At 34.5% G+C, this 23,843-nt stretch overlaps 1 long non-coding RNA gene and 1 pseudogene across 8 annotated transcripts in view; one reads left to right on the forward strand and one right to left on the reverse strand.

Moving 5' to 3' along the window:
- LOC134481503 (uncharacterized) overlaps positions 1-23,843 on the forward strand; it is a 133,104-nt gene that overhangs the window by 18,972 nt on the left and 90,289 nt on the right. Inside the window, exon 1 of one of the 8 annotated variants that reach the window (XR_015636350.1) lies at positions 23,003-23,134. The exons of the other annotated variants lie outside the window; for them this stretch is intronic. This is a non-coding gene — a long non-coding RNA (uncharacterized LOC134481503). Of the gene's footprint in view, positions 1-23,002; positions 23,135-23,843 lie in introns of those variants that run through there. 8 annotated transcript variants of the gene reach the window in all.
- Positions 5,458-14,904, reverse strand: Rnf138-ps1 (ring finger protein 138, pseudogene 1; annotated as a pseudogene).

Raw genomic sequence — 23,843 nt, forward strand, 5'->3', positions numbered from 1 at the left:
CTTACCAATTCATACTATCTTCATGAAATTTTATTTTTCTTGAGATTGCCTTAAACATGTATATTGTATGTATGCAAATAATAGTGTTTAAATACACTACATTATATATATATATATGTGTGTGTGTGTGTGTGTGTGTGTGTGTATGATGTCAGTTGTCTCTGAAACATATTTATTTGGTATGTACACAGTTTCATTAAGTCAGTTCATTAATTAAATGTAAATTACAAAGAATTGGGACACATAGTTTGAATACAAACGTTCAACTAAATATTAGAAAATGTTCACTCTTGTGGAGTTCCTATTCCGTTCAGGATCACCAGTCCTTCCTACTATTCTTCCATAAGGATCCCTGAGCTCCATCCATGGTTTGGCTGTGGGTGTTTTGATCTGAGTCAGCTACTGGGTGGGAACTATCAGAGGACTGCCATGCTAGACACTTGTCTACAAGCATAGCAAAGTATCATTATTAGTGTTAGGAATTGGTGCGTGTCTGTGGAATGGGTCTCAAGTTGGGCCAGTTATTGGTTAGTCATTCCCTCAGACTGTACTCCATTCCTTGTCGCTGCATTTCTTTAGACAGAAAATATTGTAAATCCAAAGTTTTGTGGATGTGTTGGTGTCCCTGTGCTTCCACTGGGATTCCTGACTTGCTACAGGAGGTGGACTCTTCAGGTTCCATATTACCAATGCTGTGGGTCACAGTTAAGGACACTTCAATTGCTTCTTCAGTTCCCTCCCTTATCCCATGTCTCTGTCTCATCTTGGAGATGCCCCTACCCCACCCCACCCCACGGAGTCGTAGATTTCCATTTATTTTCATAACCATCTGGCTATCTCTCCTGTCCCTCTCCTCCACTGATCCTGAATCACCCCATTCCCTCCTTGGCCCAGTTTCCTCCCTCCATTTGCTTCATTACCCATTTTATTCAGCTTTCATAGTGTTATTCAAGCATCTGCCTTGGGCCCTCCATCTTATTTAGCTTCTATGTGTCTATGAAGTATAGCATGGATATTACAATTTATGACTAATATATACTTAAAAGTGCATGCATAAAAGTACTTTGGAATCTGAGTTAGCTCACTCAGGATGACATTGGTATCTTGATTAGCTCATTCAGGATGACATTCTCAAGTTTCATCCATTTGTCTGCAAAATTCAAGATTCTTGTTTTTAATAGCTGAATACAATTCCATTGTGTAGATATACCACATCCACTTTATCCATTTTCAGGTTAGGGATATCTTGTCTGTTTCCAGTGTCTGAGTATTAGGAATTAAGCTGCTATGAATATAGATGAGCAAGTGTCTTTGTGGGATGGTGGTGCATCTTTTGGGTGTATGCTCAGGAGTGGAATAGCTGAGTCTTTAAATACAACTATTCCCAGTTTTCTGAAAAACCACCAAATTAACTTGGTAATATTTTCATGATCATTATACACTTCATACTTTTTTGACATCTGCCCATGAATAAATTTCATAACTCCAATTTCATGTCAATGGCATTCATTGTCAAATAACTTCAAATTAGTGTTTTTACACGTTTGTTTTCATAATAAATATGCTTTTATCTCAATTGTTTTTATTCATACATTTGATGATTAGCAATATTTGGCACTTTTAAGATACAGGAAGAGAAAAATATTGCATGAAATATACAACAGGAAGAACATAGTTCTAGTTAACATCAAGGTATTCTTCTGCTCATTGGTACTGTAATAAGATGTAATAGAAATTATGGAAATCACCATTGAAGATTATCATTATCCTAAATCAGGTTAGTACAAATTATTTAGATTTCTATCTCAGGTGCTTTGTGGCTTCAACTAATTGAAAGAGAAAAACATTGTCAATTAAAAGTAGAGTAAATGTAGGTCACAGCTAAAAACAGTTTCTTTGGAATCAAAGGAATAGTGCTAATAAATTGAGACCTAATTGAAAAAAGTGTGAACACATGGGTGATGTGCCTGTCCTCTGTTCCTCTATAATTGAACATATAGCATCAGAGTAGTGGAATATAAAATAAATGGAAAATATATTTTGATTAATAAAAATACACTTTCAGCTTCTTTAACTATTTTTGTCAATACAAATGCTAAAATTCCTGTATTTAATTATGATGTGATGGGACTAAATATGTTCTTAGCACATTTCTACAGATGTGAAAGCAGAAAATAAATATAACATTATTTATGTAAAGAATATGCAAGGCTCGTGTAGCTTATTAGAAATACACTCTGCCCTCAATTGAGGAACATTATGTACCACCCCAAAAAGGGTAATTGTAATTTGTAAAATTGTAATTCCACAGGGGATCTGTACCTTGAATCTATCCTTGTCTCTTGTACTTTATTAATTTAAAAGTTTTGAAAATCAGAAAATAATATTTAAAATATCAAATACTTCAGGATACAGAGATGGTAACATTCCATAATATTTCTCTGGCAACAAAGGTTTGATTTCAAAGCTATGTGGAAGAACATGTATCTAAGTGGTAGTACCTTGAACTAGATGTGACAAGTTATCCTTTTAATGAAACAACCCAGAGTGAAGTCCAGAGGGTATTAGTACATGTATAGGGAAGAAAGAGAAAGAAAAGCTATTTTATTTAGTGAAAATAATAAAATGTTAAGAATGTATTACCTTTGACATATCTAAATATCACATAAAATGTACAGAATGTTAGCATTATATTTTTAGAAGGGGTGATTTTTTTTATAAAGTTGTCTCAAAAGGAGATCAATACATCATCTTACTATGCCTGCAGCTGTTAGTGGTCAACCTTGGATCAGTCATCAGCAGCTGATCATTTTGCTTCTTATCAAGATGGGTTCTGTGGTCCACTTAAGGTTCACTCATTTTAAAAGCCTGATTGACCAGTAAACCCAGAGTATACCCTTGTTCCAACCTTCCCAACACCAAGATTATGAGTGAAGTCAAAGCCAAAACAAATTGCAGCAAAGAGCTGGACAATCAATCCATTCCCAAACTCCAAACTTACAGCCAGTTTTTAGCTGCTAGAAAAGGAAAATGTTGTTATCGGTACTGAAATTCTTGTTTTAATAGCACAATGTTGAAGAGAGTAAAGGAGGATGAATGCAGGAAGAGGTGGGATAACAGAAATATGATCAGAACACATTGTATGAAACTGTGAAATAGGACAGTGGCACACTCCTTTAGTATCATCAGTCCAGGACAGAGTCAGGTGAATCTCTGAGAGTTTGAGGCCACCCTAGTCTACAAAATATTTTCCAGTACAGTCAGTACTACATAGAAAAACCTGTCTCAAAAACCAAACCAAACACAAACAAAATATAATTAAGAAAAGTAAAGTGGAGGAATATAACAAAAATGACTCTATGAAGCCAGTATTATCTGATAATAAAAGCAGGTTGATGTAATTACATTTTTGAGTATATAACCTTTTCCCCAGTGAACACTAGAAAATTCTAAATGAAACATTCATAAATGAAAATTTGACAAGCTGAAAAATCACATAATTTGATCAAAATTGTTTTATTCCAATGATTACTTTTCAACATATTCAAGAACTTACTAACATATTCAAGGTTAATTAATGCATCATGACATATATACATGGTCTCTAGAAATTATATGACAAGGTAATATCCATAAGTTCATAAAAGTCATTCAACATTTACAAAGGTCTTGGGCACTTGTGAATATTAGAAATACACTTCTGTATAATAAAACCTGAACATGACAGACCTAGAGCCAATATTATACTAAACCAGAAAAATCTGAAATGATTTGTTCAAAAAAGAAAATCCAAGGGTGTATATACTTCTTTTATTTTTACATAAGAAAGACCACAGAAACTTACTGAACTAAAAAAGTAATATGAGAAGTTATTCCTATCAGTAGAAGATGTGATTCATGCATAAAAGACCCATAAGACTCCCATAGACAGCTATAAAATATGTCAAATACTTTCAGCAAAGTAACAGAATATAAAATCAACATGTAACAATCAATAGCTTTTCTATTTACAATACAGTACATACCCAAAAAAGCAAGCAGACAAACATTCCAATACATGATAGGATAAAATAAGAGCACTTAGGAATCTGACTATCCAGTGAAGTGAAATGCATTAACAATAAATGTTAAAACATTATGGAGTCCTTTGGGTTCTTGGAACAATAGCTATACCAGCCTTGGATATATAAGCAAAGGACTCTACCTCCAAAGAAATACTTGCTATGTCCTATCTATTGCTGCTCTTATCACACTTATTAGGAAACAGAAACAATGTAAATGTTCTTCAAATGATGGATAGATAATGAAAAAGTGGTAATACATACTATGGAGTATTTTCAACTATAAGGAAAAATGAAGTCATGAAATTTACAATTAAATGAATGAAACTAGGAAAGATCATATTGAGTGAGGTAAGCAAGACACAGAAGACAGAAGTCACAATTTCTCTCATCCATGATTGTTACCTCAAAATCTTCAATTGTGGATGTATATCCTGATGGAATTGTAAAAAATAGATAGGTAAAAGGGTATCTTTCTCTAGTAGAGAACAATAAAGAGGCAGATAGCAGGGTACAAGTTATTTTAGTAAATAAATTTGAAAGTGGGGTGTTTTAATTATGAAGTAGGAATGAATATAAATATAGGAGGATAAAACAGCAGTAAGTGTGTCTGAAAAGCATGGAAAGGAACCATATTATTATATATTATTATACATCTACATATAACTAGATGTAATGAAATACACATATAACGTTTAAATAAAATCTTCCCATCTGGGCTACCAATACACAAGGAGTTGCCTTTGGAAGTGTCAGTGTTGTTCAAGGGATACACTAAGTATTATAAGTTGTTCTTGTCATTTGTTGCCTTACAGAGGTTGAAGTTCAGGTCCTATTGCTAAAGACACCATTTATTTTAGTCTCAGGACCAATAGAACCCAAGCTATATTTGACCTATAAGTCTCCTCTTTGAGGACTAGCTTTCATGGCATAAGGAGGTGCTATGCAAGTTTCCATTAGAACAACTAGCAATACTACCCAGATGTAATGTCTGTGAACCATCACACAAGCACAGACTGGTGAAATGCTAAAGGTGAAATGCTAAGGGTGAAAGACTAGCTTGCATAACTTGGTGGTAATTAACAGCTATATAATATATCTTAAGTCCTGTTCAACAATAGGTAAATGATTCCTGATAATAGAAACTTAGCCAACTGCCTATGGCTGACACAGTTATGAATCTTGAAGGAGAACCCACAACCACAATATTTTTTCCAGACCATATCATTCTGTTCTTCATTATTTTTTAAAGTGACCCACCTTTATTTTCAATTAAAATCCTAATACAGTAGGCTTAATTAACATTTTATTAATATACACAGAAAATTATTGTAATCATGATTTCATATCTTCCTCTTAAAGATAGTACTTGTAGGTAGCAAGGATAAAGAGGTATCTATACATATAACATGTTTACTTAAAAAGACCCTTCCACAGCAGTTTGGTATTGGGTTTCCTCACCTAGCTGAAGATTCTCAAAAATTATCTGAAATAGGTTGTTACTATTAAAGTGATCCAATAAACTTTGTCTAGTGATTTTTGACTCTTGACATGAGGGACACTTAAAGGTGGAATGCCCAGAAGAACTTATATCCACCTGATAAGTTTCTGTGTTATTACATGAAGATACTTCATTGCTATTACTGCTCCTTACTGAATCTTGAGAAATCTTAAAGTTTGGAATCACAGAAGAAACACCATATTCATCTTGATATTTCTTACAAGATTTGTGATGATGTCTCATGTGATAAAATTGAATCTTTTGAACAGCATCTGCAGCTACAAAAAAAAAAAAAAAAACTTCCTCATGATATTTTCAAGAGATACGGCCTGTTCCAGACAGTCTCTTTCTTTTCTAGTCACATTTTCAGAATGCAAGGGACAATGCATTTCACTTTCTCTCATTGCAATCAGGAAACATTTTCTAGAGAAAATGTGCTAACAGGCCGCAGTGCACACCAGAGTCTTGAGCACCTGCTAACAGGCAGGGCAGTAGAAACAAACTTCCATGTAAGATGTGGCCACTGAAAGCTCTTCAGACAAGGTGAGGGGAGGGTAGGAGATGCAGCAGAGCCTACAGGGTCTGAGATAGTGGTTCTGAGCCCAATGCCCAGAGAGAGTACTGAATTGAGGAAATCCTTGTTCATCATTCAAACTATTATCTCTTATAATGAAAGATAAGTTTTATTGTCTTCCCACATCAAAGAAACTCATATTGAAACAGAGGCTTAGGTGTCTAATAATGAGTAAATGAGCAAAGAAAATGTGACATACATGCACCACACACACACACACACACACACACACACACACACACACACACACACAAACACAAACACACATTGATGAGTGAAAAAATAAAATTATGAAATGAAGAAAAATGGATATAACTAAAAAATATAGTGACTGCAGTAACCAATATTCATTATGATAGGTACCATATGTCTTCTCTTAGCTGCAGAGAGTCTAATTTTAACATTTTAAAATTTGTCTGTTTAAGTTGGAATGAGTATCTGTAGAATCTAGGAAGGAAGAAATGTTCAACAATTCAGGAAGGAAGATCTGGGAGAGCCAAACACATGAGAAGTAAAGGGAAAGAATACTAAGCAGGAATGGTTTAAACAGGGATATGAAGATATAATGGAAAGGTAGAAGTTTGAGGGAGGTTCAGCAAAAACTAAGAATATATAGAATATTATACAAAAATCAACTGTGTAGATTTTTGGTAGTAGTCTTCTTTGTAGTTTAGATAGTGTACACACACAATTTAAAAATGACTTTGAGTGAAGATATCCTATGTAAATTTATAATACTGCTTCAACTGGATATAGGTTTTTAAAAAATCTAGTGACAAGTGTGGGTTAGTTTCCAATAAGTCGTTAGCTAGAAAAGAGACAGAGGTCACCAAAATAACGTGAATTATGCCAATACTATGTATTTCCTACCAGAACTAGATAATAAAGTCCTATTGCTGAAGACATCAAGATTTTTAAAACAACAATGCAGTGAATTAGAAACTTCAACCCTACTGGTTTGCCTTCACAGGGTATGTGATGTGCTTGAGAAGAAAATTCAATAGGCTTTTCAAAGTTAGTATCAAGAATAATACAATTTTGAATTGCCAGGAAAGCTATGCCACTAGTGCCATAGTTGTTAAAATGTTTTGATATTAAATAATTGCTTTATAATTAGATTTGAAGACTACAAGGCATATACTGTAAGTCTGCTCACATGCTCTAGTGGGAAATGTACCAAAGCATCATCAAAAGACAGTAGTGGAGACATAAGTCCTGCATCTTTGTGCTTCGTACCTTGTGATACAAGGTAGGATCATCCGAGTTCATTAAACTTGGGAGATCTCAAAGATACAATTTAACATTTCTGAATAATAAAGCATAATTCTCATGTCAGTTCAATAGCACATGTATCTTTTCTCATGAGGTATTTTCTTCATCTAGTCCCTATAGATTACTTTGGCTGAGGTTTTACTCTCTGTCTTTCATGTATTACCCCCTTTGGAGGACCCTGAAAGAATTCAAGCATGCTACATGTTACCTTGCCACATAAGTTTTTCTCTGATATCTTGGTAAAAGCCCCTGTGATCTTGAAGTTTCTGACTGGAAAACAAGCACAGTGTGGACAGTAAGTCAAATGCCAAATAGTGTAAGGACCAGGCACCAATTACTTGGTCTTTAAGTGCTTAGCAATTATAATTAGACACAGTTTTATATATATATATATATATATATATATATATATATATATGGATCTCTAGTCTATGGATCACTTGCATCATAAGATATCTTGGAATGTAACTTATCATATGTAGATAATCATATAGTGTTGCAATGTTAAGGTAATAGGCAGTTTTGTATCCAATTAGGAAGAGAGTGCTTGTTCCCATCTAAAATGTCATTTACCTACCCAACATTCTGTCTTCTGAACTTCTACCAGAATTTCTCACTAAGCTAGCTTTACGGTATTATAGGGCTTCTCTAAGTTTGTATCTCCTGTTTTTCAACATGAATGTTGCTACTTTCTGGTGTTACTGGTAAATTTTCTGTATTACTAACTCTTGTGCTGCTGTGGCAATAACTGCTAATAACAGCTTAAGGTAAGAAATTTTATATATATGCATATAATTTTTATTTATAATTGTGTGTAAATGAAGGGGGAGAATGTGTACATTGTATACCTATCCATGTGTGCCAGATGCATTGACAATTCTGGATAATTTTGATTAAAGAGAGTTTCAGCTTCTCAACATGGGTTTGGGGAACTAAATTCACAGCACACAAAAAAGACAACTTTAGAATATTGCAGTGAAAACATGCAGTTGAAGCTTTTTACATCATGAGAGTGTAGGAAAAGAGTTCAAGAACAAATGAATAGTGTAACTTCAAAGTGCCAATTCCTACTAATTCTAACAAGGCCCATTCCTGAAAGGTCTCATAGTCTTCTACAATAGTGCCACCATTTGGAGAACAAATATTCTAAATGTCAGCCTGTGGGGACATTTCAGATTCCTATCATACTATAATCCAATTGAAAAAAATCAAGAAAATATAGCTTGTAAAAAGATGAAGTATAAGTAGCCAGCAACTATTTGAAAAAAGTCTACTATGATTATTCTTAAGAGAAACAAACTTTATAAAATGGTAACTACTATTTACCTAGATGATCACTGTGGTCTTACTATATCTAATGAAATAATCATATGATTTTAGTATTTCAGTCACCTTATATGGTAGGTTAATTTATTAATTAACATATGTTTAGCTGTGCCTGCAGCTCTGAGATGAAGCCAACATCATAGTGGAGGATATACTTTTTTGTGTTTTTGAATGTGTTTTGCAAGTATTTAATTGAATGTTTTGGTGTCCATGTTCATCTGAGATAGTGGATCATGATTATTTAGAGAAACAATAAGAAATTAAGTGATGGATCTTGGTATCTAATTTCAGGAAATACTGACTTCATGAATGAATGTGGAAATTTTCCTTCATTTTATATTCTATATGACATTTTAAGGGGTATTGGTGTTCTCCTTTGGAAGTGTGATTTAATTCTCTAATGTGTGCATTTGATCTTGGTCTTTTTTTAGGCAGAAGATTTCTATTTACTGTATCTATTGTAGAGGATGGTAAGGTTTTGCTTAAATTATTTATTTCATCTTAATTTGTATTTTCTGTGACCAGTGAGGTAGTATTATATACTTCTAAACATTTCTTTTGGTTACCCTTCAGAATGCAGAATATAACTATAAGACATTATTGTCTAAGACATATATGTTTACTAGTGTATTGTGGAAAATTATCTGCAAATTTTATACTATAGACTAACTTGCATAATGTAGAAGGTCCTATGCATTGCAACAGAGGAGAAAATCATCAGGAGATATGCCAACTGATCAATAGTGAAATGAATATCATGAGAACAACCAACCACTTTCTGATTAGACTTAAATCTCATTCTATAGGTATAAACACCTACTTGACAACATTGTAGGGCCTAGAACCTGTATATAGCCTAATGATAGGAACTATGCAGAACATTCTACTCTTATTTGGCTAGATGAAAAAAATATGACAACTAATGATTTATTTTTATACCCATGGATGAATGCCTCTCATGTAAATCAACTCACAGCATACAGAAGTTGCATGCAAATTGAAGACAGACCATATTGCACCACAGATTTGGGCATAGGATATGAATTCTCACCCAGAGTCAAAGACTTAATGGCAGTGGATAGCTGCTGGGAGAGGGAAAGCCAGTTCATTTTAATGTGTAGCCATAGATTAAAAGAAAGGGCACATATCTAAGAATATATACAAATAGGACTTAATAAGCTTATGATAAAAATAATACAAAGTTGTAAGTGTAGGATAGAGTAGTATATCTCAAATAAGTTGAACAAGGGTGTGAAAATGGCCCAATTGTATTGTAAAACTATAATCTATGAATAATAATTTTATATAATAAAAAGAAAATGAAAATCTTAATAATGTTTTTGTATATAATAAAAAGGAAAAAACTGAAAAGGATGCAGAATGGGGAAAGATTTGTACATTTTTGATCAACATCTAAGTAGTGTAGCTAGTTTGTAAGTATGGTAATATAATGAAGTGAAGATAAAATAAATAATTTATACAAAAGATTATCATTCACTGCAATAGAGGCAGTAATTAGAAATCTTTTGCTTAAAAAAGGACTAAGACCAAATGCATTCATTGGAGAATTAAATCACACATCCCAAAACAACATGTAGATCCTTCATAAAATTAAAAGCATACACCTAATTTGTATTCTGCCTTCTTTACACATTCATACATTTTCAAAGAAACAGCTGATAACTATATGCTCATATATACTGCAGCAGTATTTTCAGTATATAAGACATGATAACATAGAAAATATGAATGTTAATCAGAAAAGATAAATTATATATAAATATATAACATAATATACATATGAAACATACATATGCACATACATGCATATGCATTACTGCAGAAACATATCTATATTACATATTGATATAGGTATAGAGGTAGAGATAGAGATAAAATGGTGCAGATAAAGAGTAACATGAAGAAACACTGATAGAGTTAGAGCATGCTATGTTAAGAAAAATAAGAACAATAAATAAAGACAAGTATTGAATATTCACACCTAAATAGAAGTGCAGAAAAAAATGGTCTGAGGTCAAGGAAATGTTAGTAGGAAGGGATTGTGGATCAGAAATTTACGGGGAAGGAAAGGATTAAAGAGGGTGAGTATATATATATATATATATATATATATATATATATATATATATATATATATATTGTGCTGTCTATCGTGGATGAAAACAATAGATCAAAATTATGTGTACAGTTAAACAATGTACATAAAGAAAGAAGGATATCAAACAGGAATTATGACAGTTATAAAAGTTCAAGCTTTCACTCTTGGACCTGTCGTCCACAATTAATGGCGATTTGAGACACAAATCTGAATTTCTCTGTGTAAGTCCAGCCTCAGTATGATTTTGCTTTGTCTTATTGCATCTTGTTCTGTCATGTTGGCTCTCATCTCTTGGAGGCAACAATCTCTCTGCCTATTCTTTTCTGAAGAGCAAATGAAGGGAAAGACGGTATCTCATAGAAAGATGATGTGGAGGAGAGTTAGGAGGAGTGGAGAAAGGGAATCTGTAAGATTATCGTATGAAAAAAGGCTGAGAACTTGTAGAGCCCACCTCCAGCAGAAAAACAGGGCATCAAGTGAGGGATGGGGTTGCTATCCCATAGTCAAAACTCTGACCCATAACACTTCCTGTGTGAGAGAATGCAAGGAAGGAAATGGAAAAGAGCCTGAGGAAAAGAAAGTCCAGAAACAGGCCAAAAGGGAGATCCAGCTCAAGCGGAGGTCCCAAGGCCTGACACCATTACAGAGGCTATGAAGCGCTCACAGAAAGGGACCTATCATGACTGCACTCTGAAAGACCTAACAAGCAGCTGAAAGAATCAGATGCAAATAATTGCACCAAATCAATGAACAGAAGCTAATGACCCCTGTGGTTGAATTAGAGAAAAGCTGGAGGAAGCTGAGGAAGAGGGCAACCCTGTAAGAGGACCAGCAGTTTCAATTGACCTGGACCCCCAAGATCTCTCAGACACTGGATCACCAACCAGGCAGCATGCACCAGATGAGAGATGAAGCCTTCAACACATATAGAGTACAGGAATCCCGGGAGTGGGTTCAGTCAGAGAAGATTCACCTAACTGTCAAGAGACTGTAGGCTCCAGGGAGTTTAGAGGTCATGTGGGGTGGGTGGGGTGTAGACGAGGATGTGGAGAGGAGGTGTGGTAGGTGGAACAGTCCTAGAATGGACCAGGAGGGGAATAAATTCTGGAGTGAAAAAATGAAAGAAAGAAAGAAGAGAGAGGAACAGGAGGGAGGGAGAGAGAAGAAAGAAGTAAAAAAGAAAAGAAGAAATGAAAAACAAACAAAAAATTTAAAAAGATTATTGATAGTTTTGTAAAGATTAGTGGAATTCCTAATTCAAGTTAACTTCTTACACTTACATTGACCTGAATTCTTTAGTATACTATGATAAAGTTCTAAGAAATATAGGAATTAAGTTTCAGAATACAGGTGAGGGGAAAAATACCCTTTGGAGAATCTGGGAATGTTCAATATAGACCTCTGTTTTGGGCGTGATAAATATTACATATACTTATTTACATGAGCCTTTATATATTAATCTCTCTCACATATGTTTGTATATGTAAAACTATTTGCCAAATATATCACTATGCTTCATTCATGTTATATTTTTAAGTACATGAAATTTGTTCTTACCACTGACTATAATTCATTTTTCATCTATTATATAACTGACATATTCCTATTTTCTTTTTTTAATTTTTTCTATTGGATATTTTATGTATTTACATTTCAAATGTTATACCCCTTCAAGCTTCCCCCTTTTCCCATCGTCCCTCCCCTGCTTCTCGGAGGATGCTCCCCCTCATACTCACTACTACCACCTCAGCATCCTAGTATTCTGCTACGTTGGGGAAATGAGCCTTCACAGGACCAAGGGCTTCCCCTCCTATTTATGCCAGACAATGCCATCCTCTTCTACATATGTGACTGGAGCCATGGGTAGCTCCATAACGTACTCTTTGTTTGGTAGTTTGGTCCCTAGGAATTCTGGGGTATATAATTGGTTGATATTTTTCTTCTTCCTGTGACTTTGCAAACTCCCTCAGTTACCTCAGTCCTTTCTCTACCTCCTCCACTGGGAATCCCCGTTCTCAGTATAATGGATGGCCTCTGCATTTGTCAGACTCTGGCAGAAATCTCAGGAGAGAGCTATATCAGCATGCACCTTGTGGCATTCCCAATAGTGACTGGGTTTGGTGACTGCATGTAAGATGGATCCCCATGTGTAGCAGTCTCTGGATGGCCTTTCCTTTAGTCTCTCCTCCACACGTTTTCCCTGTATTTCCTCCTGTGAGTATTTTGTTCCCCCTTCTAAGACAGACTGAAGCACCTACATTTTTGTCTTTCTTCTTCTTGAGCTTCATGTGGTCAGTAAATTGTCTTCGATAGCTTTCATGGGAAACTTTTTACAACTTAGTAATAAATGCTATAATCGCTTTTCAAAGTGACCCTTTTTCTTTCTATGACTTCTGATGTCTGACTAGCAGGATGAAAGTTAGAGCTGAGCTGTCCTTGCTTAGATAGTACAAAGGTTATTTACCTCATCCTTTGTTGTTTGAGGAATATGTTTAAGTGTCAGAGATTGCAGTTTCTGCCTCAGAGGAACATAGAAGGGAAGGCAGGTCAGCTACAGTAGCACAGTAACTTAGACTTTAGATAAGTACCCTTTTGAATATTATAGAGCAACCCTAAGTATCTTGTAAGACAAGAGGTAACTGCATTTCATAAGACCACATCTTACCCTCTGCCAATGCTCTTCTCCCTTCACTGCCTCAAGAAGAATCAACAAGAAAGACCCACCTCCCGGCTGGACCCCGGCACTCCATGGTGGTGAAGATGCCAGTAGACTCCACAGCATACTCAGCATGGGCATCACCCAATTGGACATTAGTGGTATCTCGGTCCTGGAAGCTGGCTTCCTGTTGATGACAAGCTTCCCATTCACAGTCTTGACTGTGCCATTGAATTTGCCAGAGGTGGAGTCATACTTATATATGTAGACCCTGTAGTTGAGATCAATGAAGGGCTCATTGATGGCAATAGTCTTTGCCAAGTGCAGAGCAAAAGACAGCCCTGATAACCACATACCCAATAGGGCCAAATCTGTTCACACTGATCTTTACCATCAAGGCTGGCACTGTGTGATAAGATGTGGCTGTCTCTGGAACAGAGAGCAGCAGAATGAGAAAAGGCTATTTTTAATACTAATAAGACAAGAAAAATTATTTTGCATGACTGAGGACATTACTGAGTGGTTAAGAGTACTGGGAGAATTTCTATCAGACAAAAGTTATTTAAAACAATCACATAACAGTTTCCAACCACCTTTAACACTATTTCCAGGAGATATGATGCTATCTTTTGACCCTCATATATACCAAACATACATGTGGTTCACAAATACACATTCACATAAAACAACCATAATATGAAATTAATTTTGTAAATTTCATGAAAGAGGTTTAGTGTGAAGAATAGTTCCTATTTTGATTACTGGCATTTCTTTTCCAATTCCAGTTATAACTACATCATTTGAAAATTGTAAAAAACATGTTTATAATTTTTTGTAAGAACATATGAGTAATTATGTACTCTTAAGGTTGTGGCCTTGGGATTCAAGAGCTAATGCAACTCTTTATAAATCAAGTAGAATTTTCTATGGTGAGTTAGATGAAACAGTTGTTAGAAAAATAAATGAAGTGGCAGTGAAAAATGTTATAGAGCTAGGAATGCTTTACAAGTACAAGAAGAATTTTCAACTAATAATACATACATCACACAGAGATCCAAAATTTGGAGATCTAAAAACACTAATCACACTGTTAATTTATTCCAACAGAAGGACTAAAGTAGTATGATACAAGGCAGTATGGAATTCAAGACATGCAGAGGAGAATACTACTTCTCATAAAATAAGAAGCCTCATTACTTCACAAAGAACATTTGGAATTACAGTCTTTCAAGGTAAAAGATTATAAACATACCTGTTTTCTACTACAGAGTTCTCAAAACAGCTATATACAATCACTGATTCTTTCTTCCTAATAGGAAGGGGGAAATGGTAAAACCTGCGGTAACCTCCTGACATCTGTTTCCTCATCTCAGCAACACTGCTCAGTTTCTCCATCTCTCCATAACAGTTTTCTTAGAGATAGAGAGCAGCAGCACCATGGCATTCATTTTGAGAGCTTCTCTTTTCTTTATGCTCAAGAGGCTCTTCTCTCCTAGCGATTACACTCTTGTTCTTCCTTAGTAAAAATTCTCACATAATTTCTGTCATTTTCCAAAACACAATTCAAGATAGTGGAAGACATACTTCTATTCAGTTACTCTTAAAGTAAAATCACCTAACTCAAAATGTAAAAAAAGAAATTAGTCTGAATATCCATGGGTAGCGACACATTTAAAACTCTTATGTTGAAGTTAAGATCATGGATTCTCCCTTGGAGCGACATCATTTATTAGGTTCTTTATTTCAGATTTTTACTATTTTCTCTTTAATGTATTAGAGTTTTCATTCACCATAGACTCCTTGACATAGTAAACTATTTAGCCTTGTTTTGGTTCAGTAGATAAATAAATAAAACTGTGTTTGACATGTTTAAAAATGTTTCAAGTTTAAGGTTTTTTTAGGTCATGTGATTGAACTGACATGGTTTTCAGATTTTCCCACATGTTCCTATCCTGCTAGTCAGTGAATGGACCTATAACCTTGTAGAAGTTTATTTTTCTGATTTTGCAAACTGCCTAAGAAATATGAAGCATTTCCCTGAATACTTCCTTATAGAAAATAATGTTATAAAAGGAAGCACTTATTCTTGCAGGAAGTAGAGATATATTTTAGTTAAGCCGAAATTGCCCTAAGCTCCCCTTGCTCAACAGTGTACAGGAGACGATCTGATTAGATTAACATCTGTTCATTTGATCTTGCCTCAAGGAACTACATGCAGTGGGGGATGTCCTGATATGCATGCTCTAGCTGTGACAAATATCAAGTTCAACAGCTTACCTAATAATTGATAAGACAAAAAAATTCATAAAGCAACTATTATATGGACTTTTCTTGTTAAATTGAGGTATCTAATACTCTACTAATATCATTTTGAAATTATGTTGCACATCTTTGAGGAGAGAAAAGCAGTAATTTCCTCTTGAATTTAGATTCAGCTCATATATGAAAGGAAAATAAAAGATATGTAGAAGTTTCAAAATAGAAAGGATGCACCACATTTTGAGCTATGAATTATTTTCAAAATGTACCTAATTTGCCATGTGCTTTATTGATCAAAATGAGATGTGGAAAGTGGGATGTGCAAAATATTTAAGAATTAGTACAGTAATAGTAAGGCCTATTTTACAATATTTTGTTTGTATTAAAATATATTTGTTTCTCTTGCATGTATATTATATGTATACACATATATATTTATATATAATATTCAATATATGTTTATGAAATATTTTGACCAAAGCTACATTTATTCCTCCCCTTCTCCCTACTGATTTCTCTTTCAATTTTATGTACTCTTTTTGGAACCCACTAAAACCATTTACTTCTGCTAGTTTGCACATGGACATAGAGCTATGCATTGGATCATAAATATACCTATATGCACATATAAGTATCATAAATTTATCCATAAATATATATATATATATATATATATGTATATATATGTCATATATATGCCAAATATTCTGATTTCTTGAGATTTTAAATTGAAAACATCAAATTAAACATTCTCTTTAAAACACAATCTTTCTGTTTTTAGTTGTTTTGATTATTTTATCCAAGGACTGAATATCTAAATAATTTTATTTCATAATTTTAAATGAAAATCCAGATATTTATGATTAATGTAGGCCTGTGGGAAAATAAAGATTGTCCAGCTTTCACAGATGTCAGCACCACACGAGTGGCTACCATCTGTGCTTTCATGCCTTCTGACATACAGCATTACAACACGTGGGATCAGTCATTGCCTTCCCTTCTCCTTACTACCCAAGGTGTTTAATTTGTTCTTCCAGTCTTTCATAACTTTAAAATCTTATTGTATGAGAATCTCAAGTTGCTTATAACGTGTTTTGATCAAAACAACCCTAATCACCCCTGACTGTTTTCCCTTCCAATTTTATATTATCTTCGAAACATACTAATTCCATTTACTTCTGCTAGCATGTACATAGTGCATGACTCTGCACTGGAACATAGTCACAGTACGAGGGATCATAGCTTTGAAAAAAATGACACTTGGCCAGAAGTAGGACTACATTATCCTCTTATCATTGCTGGGATTTTGTGTAGTTTGACTTTCTCCTGGGTTTTTGCATCCATACATGGATAATGTTGAGTTCATATTCACAATGGCCCTGTAATGTTCAAAAAACTTTATCTTATCACAGGTATAAAGAACTTCTGGTTGTTACAATCCTTTTGTCCCTTATATGGAAATTATCTCTGAATTTTGTGGGGATGTGATTATAATACAGATGTCCCATTTCAGGCCATCTACACTATGCACCCTCTTATTTTTGCACAATGATCAACTGTATCTTTTTGTATAAATTGTTATCTGTGGCAAAGAGTAGCTTTTCTAGTGAGGGGAGCTCCACTAATCTAGTGATCTAGAATGATATTAATGTAGGCTTCATCTCATAGTTTTTGTTTTATTAAGGTATATTCCTTCTAGCTCTTTATTATCTAAGACGTTTTTGTATGAACACATGTGGAAGTTTTTTTTTTAAAATACCTAAACAATTTGCAAAGAAATACAGGCAACTGAGTAAACCAGGATAGAGGTAGGCCTTACCAGAGAAGAGCATTATCACCAATTAGTTTTTCAGTGCCAAATATTCAGCCGCTCCAATATACATAACATATAACATTGCATGCACTCAAAACGTTATATTTAGGAATATATGTGCACATACAAAGACATATATCATACAAAAGCATTTGATAAAAAGAGATCTTGAATTTAAAGAAGAGTGTGGATGTATATTTGGTATAGAGTTTGGAGAGAGAAAAGGGGAGGAAGAAATGTGGTCACTAAAATTCAGCAGGATCCAGCATTTTGCTGAATTAAGAAGCACAATGTAATGACAAATACAGACACTACTTCAGAGTAAAAGGTTGTAAAAATGCTTTTCAAGGAAATGTTCCCATGAAACAAGCAAGAGTCACCACTCAAATACTTAGTAAAACACTTTCAACCAAAATTTATCAAGAGATAGGGAAAGACACTTAATACTCATCAAAGGAAAAATCCAACAGGATGAACCCTCAATTCTAAACATATATGTTCCAAATGCAAGGCCATTCACATTTGTAAAATAAACTTTACTAAAGTACAAAAGACACGTTGAAACTCACACAGTAATAGTGGAAGACTTCAACACTCCATTCTCATCAATAGACAGGTCACGGAAACAGAAACTAAATATAGACACCTTGAAGCTAACAGCAGTTATCAGCCAAATAGATTTAAAATATATCTACAGAATATTTCACCATAAAACAAAAGAATATGCCTTCTTCTCAGCACTAATGGTACCTTCTCCAAAACTGACCATATAATCAGTCACAGAAGAAAAGCCTCAAGAGATCCAAGAAGATGGATATAATCCCATCCATTCTATCAGATCACCAGGGACTAAGGCTCTTCTTCAAAAAACAACAGGAAGCTCACATACTCATGGAAACTGAACAACTCTCTTCTCAATTATAACTTGGTCAGGGAAGAAAGAAAAAATGAAATTAGACTTTCTAGCATATAAAGAAAATGAAGAAACAACATACCGAAACTTACGGCACACAATGAAAGCATGCTAAGAAGAAAATTTATAGCACCGAGAGCCTTCACAAAGAAATTGGAGAGATCTTACTCTAGCAACTTAACAGCATACCTGAAATCCCTAGAACAAAAGGAAACAAAAGCACACAAGAGGAATAGACCTCAGGAAATAGTAAAATTCCAGGCTAAAATCAAATAATTATAAACAAAGAGAACAATACAAAGAATCAATAAAACTAAAACTTTGAGAAAGGCTAGAATGTAGATAAACCCTTAGGCAAATGGAAGGGCTCAGAGATCATATGCAAAAGAACAAAATCAGAAATAAAAAAGGAGACATAAAAATATAAACCTAAGAAATTCAAAAGATCATCAGATCTTACTACAAAAGCCTATATTGGAAAATCTAGATTAAATGAATGATTTTCTAGACAGATTCCACATACCAAAGTTAAATCAAGATTAGGTAAACTATCTAAATTGTCCCATAAGTCATAAGGATATAGAAGAAGTCATTCAGTCTTCAAAAAAAGCACAGGAACAGATAGTTTTAATGCAGAATTCTCAGACCTTCAAAGAAGATCTAAGACCAATACAATACTTCACCAACTTTTCCACAAAATAAAAACCAAAGGAACACTATCTAATTTGTTGTATGAAGCCAGAGTTAAGCTGATACTTAAACAAACTTTAAATCAATTTTACTTATGAATATTGATGCAAAATTATTTAATTAAATTCATGGAAACTGAGTTCAAGAACACATTAAAAACAGGGATGGTTCAGTATATTAAAATCTATCAATATAATGTAATCCACTATGTAAACAAACTCAAAGTATTAAAAATCACATGATCATCTCATGTGATGTGGAAAAAGTAATGGACAAAATACAACACTGCCTCATATTAAAGCCTTAGAGAGATCAGAAATTCAAGGACCATATCTAAACATAATAAAAGAAATATACATTAAACCAATAACCAGTAACCAAGCTAAATGTAGAAAAACTTGAAGGAATTCCACTAAAATCAAGGACAAAACAAGGTTGCCCACTGTCTATTTATTTGATATATTTCTCCAAGTTCTAGATAGAGCAATATGATAACAAAAAGATTTCCAGAGCGGTTGTACCAGCTTGCAATTCTCCACAGCCCTGCCAGCATTTGCTGTCACCTGATTTTTTTGATCTTAGCCATTCTGACTGGTATGAGGTAGACTCTCAGTGTTGTTTTGATCCAGCCCCATGTGTAGTAGAGGATGGCATTGTCTGGCATCAGTAAGGAGAAGTTCCTGTTCCTGTGAAGGATCCTTTTCCTGGTGTAGGGGAATGCCAGATTGTTGAGGTGGGAGTGGGTGGCTGGAAAGAGAAGCACTCTCATAGAAGCAGAGGGAGGGGAATGAGAGAGGGGGTAACCGGGAAAGGGGATAACACCTGAAATGTTAATCCATAGACTATTCCATTAAAAATGGAATTTTACATTTAAACAAATACAACAAAAAGAGGTCAATGGGATATATAAGGAAGACTTCAAGGTATCACTATTTGTGCATGCTATGATAGAGTACACATGCAACCCCAAAATTCTACCCAAGAACTCCTCCAGCTGATAATGACTTCAGCAAAGTGGCTGGATGTAAAAATTAACTCAAACAAGTCAGTAGGCTTCCTCTATAATTAGGTAAACAAAAGATCAAAGAAAAAATTAGGGAAACAATACCATTAATGGTAGTCACAAGTAACATAAAATATCTTGGGGGTAACTCTAAGCAAGCAATTGAAAGATCTATATGGCAGGAACTTCAAGTTGCTGAAAAAAGAAATGGAAAAAGACCTCAGAAAGTGGAAAGATCCTCCATGATCATGGACTGACAAGATTAGAATAGTAAAAATGACCATCTTACCAAAAGCAGTATTTGGATTAATGCAACTAAGAGAAATTAGGGTGGATCTGTTCTAAAATCTTTCACCCTGAGGTTTTATGTTCATAAAACATAAATGTGTTCTTGATTCCTTGATATGGCATGAATGAGTCACAACAAAGGTATAAAAATGATATAATAGTGTGTGGGAACTGGGATCCAGGAAGAGTTGAGAGAGACAGAGTCATGATCATAGGAAAAATACTCCAGAAATCAGCATCAAGGATCAAATCTACTACATTGTTCAGCAGCAGCATTTTTGCACAGCCTTTGGACCAATAGCAAATAGACACAGCTCTAGAGTAGCTAACCATACCATTGGCACTATGAGAGGTGCCATGATGTCAGCACCTGAGACAATTTCTGTAAACGTGGGGAAATAGCCACTTCCCTGTTGGACCCATTCTGAGGTTCTACTAGTTTACTAGAACTCTGTATATTGTGTCATATGGTACCCAGTGGACATGGACACTTGTACTATTAGGGCAGTGTGGAAGCATCCCTCAGCATCCTCTGAGCCCCACCCAGGGGCCATACTACCTACAACAGTGGCACTTTGTCTTGGCAATAACCAAAACTACTCTAATTAAGGCCCACCTAACAGGAAAGAAATGTAGCCAAGTTCTCATCACTAATAGAGTCATAGATCTCAGGAGATCCTATTACCCCATTTTTCTAATCTAATATAATTCCTAGTTGCATTATAAATAGTTTCCTTATATATTTTAATATTTCCTTATATTTTATGTATATAAATAACTATAGATACAGGACATAAAAGAAGTTTCTCTTTGCAGCAAATAGACTGCTATAAAAACCCGTAACTGGTAAAATGTAGAGGACAAGTGATCATCATATGCATAGTCAAAATTGAAAACTGGGCAACACAACCCCTATTTCACTAGGGCTCAATGAACATAATGGAAGAAAAAGCGACAAGAGCTCTAAGATCCAGAGAATATAGATATATAATGTGGGAAAATATGTTCTAGATAATACAGTCATGGATGGGAGATAGAGCTCCCCTAGACAATAAGCAATTAAAGGTTCCTTAAAGAGGTATATATGTCTTCTGTAGAAATGAATCCCTAAATTGATATCCAATTCCAAGTTCTCAGCCCTAAAAGCATATACTTAAAAAAATCTTAAATGGACCCAGCAATTGCATTTATATATTTATCCACCTATGTGTCTCTTAAAATTATTAAAATAATTAGAGGCCATAAATTTAAATGGTAGTGGTGAAAGAAAGAAATGGAAAGACTTAGAGTGGAGGTGGGGGTGATTACATTTAATTAAATTTTCAAAATTGTTCTATAATATGTTGAGTGAATCACATTACTCTTAATAATTAAATGAAATTGAATAATAAAAACTCACTGTTAATACAAAAAATAAGGCCCTATGGCATGTTGGATGCTAAATTTTAGAGGTTATGAAGGATACCTCTGCTGCTATCTGCATCAAAGTCTGGCATAGTCCCTCCAAAAGAGGAGCAAAGGCCTTTCTATTACAGTGCAATGTAAGTATACCTGCAATCTTTTCCTAATTCTGCCTGGAAATACAGACTACTTAGCTCTAAAGACTAAAATCACTGTGCCACTTTGCTCCTCTGGACTGTAACTATAGTTTACAAATATTTGCTCAGCTATTTTATTTAGTTTCTTTTATATCAGGTGGTGTATTATATAGGTCAAGGTCATAGAGTCTGGTGTTTGGTTTAAGCTGATGATTGACTCACTATCATGTTACTAAAGTACAAAGTATCTTTTTTGAAAGGCATTTTACTCTCTGAAAAATTTTTCCCCACAGAATTGGGTATGTTTAGTTATGTTAGAATAATTTCCTCTGTTGGTAAATATCAATCTTATATGTAGGTACCACAAGAATAAATTTAGAGTATCTATATCTTACAGTCCACAACCATCTGTAACTCCAGTTCCAAGAGATTGAATGCCTTCTTCTGTCCCCTATGGGTACTTAACTCAAAGAACATACTCATACTCAAAAATAAAAATAAGAACTAATATAATTTTAACATTGATTTATTTTAAAAACACTGTCATAGAGTTTAAAGTCTTAAGGACAACTATTAAAACAGATTGGTACAACTCTGATATTAAGAGATGAGAATACTGATGTGTGAGAATTTATTTTACCTCCAAATGACAAAATTCATAGATTTCTCTGAGGCTTATATTAGAATGATGATAGCTTAGTATTTTTAAACTTAAAATGTGAAAAAACAAAGATGAAAACAATTCTGTCATTTGAGTTGAATTATAGATTTAGAATAATGCACTAAGATTTGTAAGGTTGCATCTTTAAAGTAAAACACACTTTTAAGAAAATATATGAACATAGATTATATTTTTTATTAAGAAAAAGGCTTTGCAGCAGAACTTCATCAATAAAATCCCTTTGCTGAAAGAACTTTGGCCACAGGACATGGGAAAATAAAGTGGGTACTAAATAGTAATTTTGTTCCCAAATGGCTACTTTTTACAGGACATGAAAGTGCTATGTAGGCTGCTGGTGAAAAATGTCATCAACAGTCTTAACCTGTTTGTGAACCCTGTGAGCTGTAACACAAGTATTGCAAGATATTCCTCCTGAGGGTAATAGTGGCACCAATTTTATGTGAGTAACCAAATACATATACGACTGGGTTTAAAATAATCTGCACAGGAGAAATAAGAATTGTATGTCTTGCACTGTTATTGTGGTCATCCATGATTGGGGAGTTCATGGATGCCAGGAGTGAGTCTACTACAATTATTTTCCTATGTGGATATTATATCAAAATAGCCAATACATAAATATCATAAGAGTAAATAAATACATTCCCTTACTCGCTCATCACATTTTTTTTACCCACTTGAGAGCAATTAACTCCAAAACTCACACTGGTCAAAATGCAGAAAATAAGAATCTGTAGAGGTCTCAGTTTGTGGATGAGACATCTGTACCATACATTTTGCACAAGGCTCAGAGAGAAATTTAAAAGAGGAGACAGAAAAATTTGTCAGAGCCAGAAGTTAGGGAGTATTGAAAATGAACAGTATCATCTGGAGATAGTAGGTACATGCCACTCATCAGATTACAACAACTACAGTTGCCTGCCCAAGAGTAAGCCAGCCAACATTCTTCCAAGGCAAATGTTTCAAGTGCTGAGTACCACCCTTTAACTAAGGAACTTCTATGAAGGCAAAGTTTATTTTCTTTAGAAGTGTGGTTGTCTGTAAATTGATCACCATTTTATTATGTGGTGCCACAGACTTGGTCATCACAAATTGAATTCAGTATTGTTTTTATAGGACATGAGTTGGGAGAAGATGGAGGACTTTGG

This window comes from Rattus norvegicus, chromosome 13, assembly GCF_021556685.1.
Source record: "Rattus norvegicus strain SHRSP/BbbUtx chromosome 13, alternate assembly SHRSP_T2T, whole genome shotgun sequence".
NCBI classification, from domain to species: domain Eukaryota; kingdom Metazoa; phylum Chordata; class Mammalia; order Rodentia; family Muridae; genus Rattus; species Rattus norvegicus.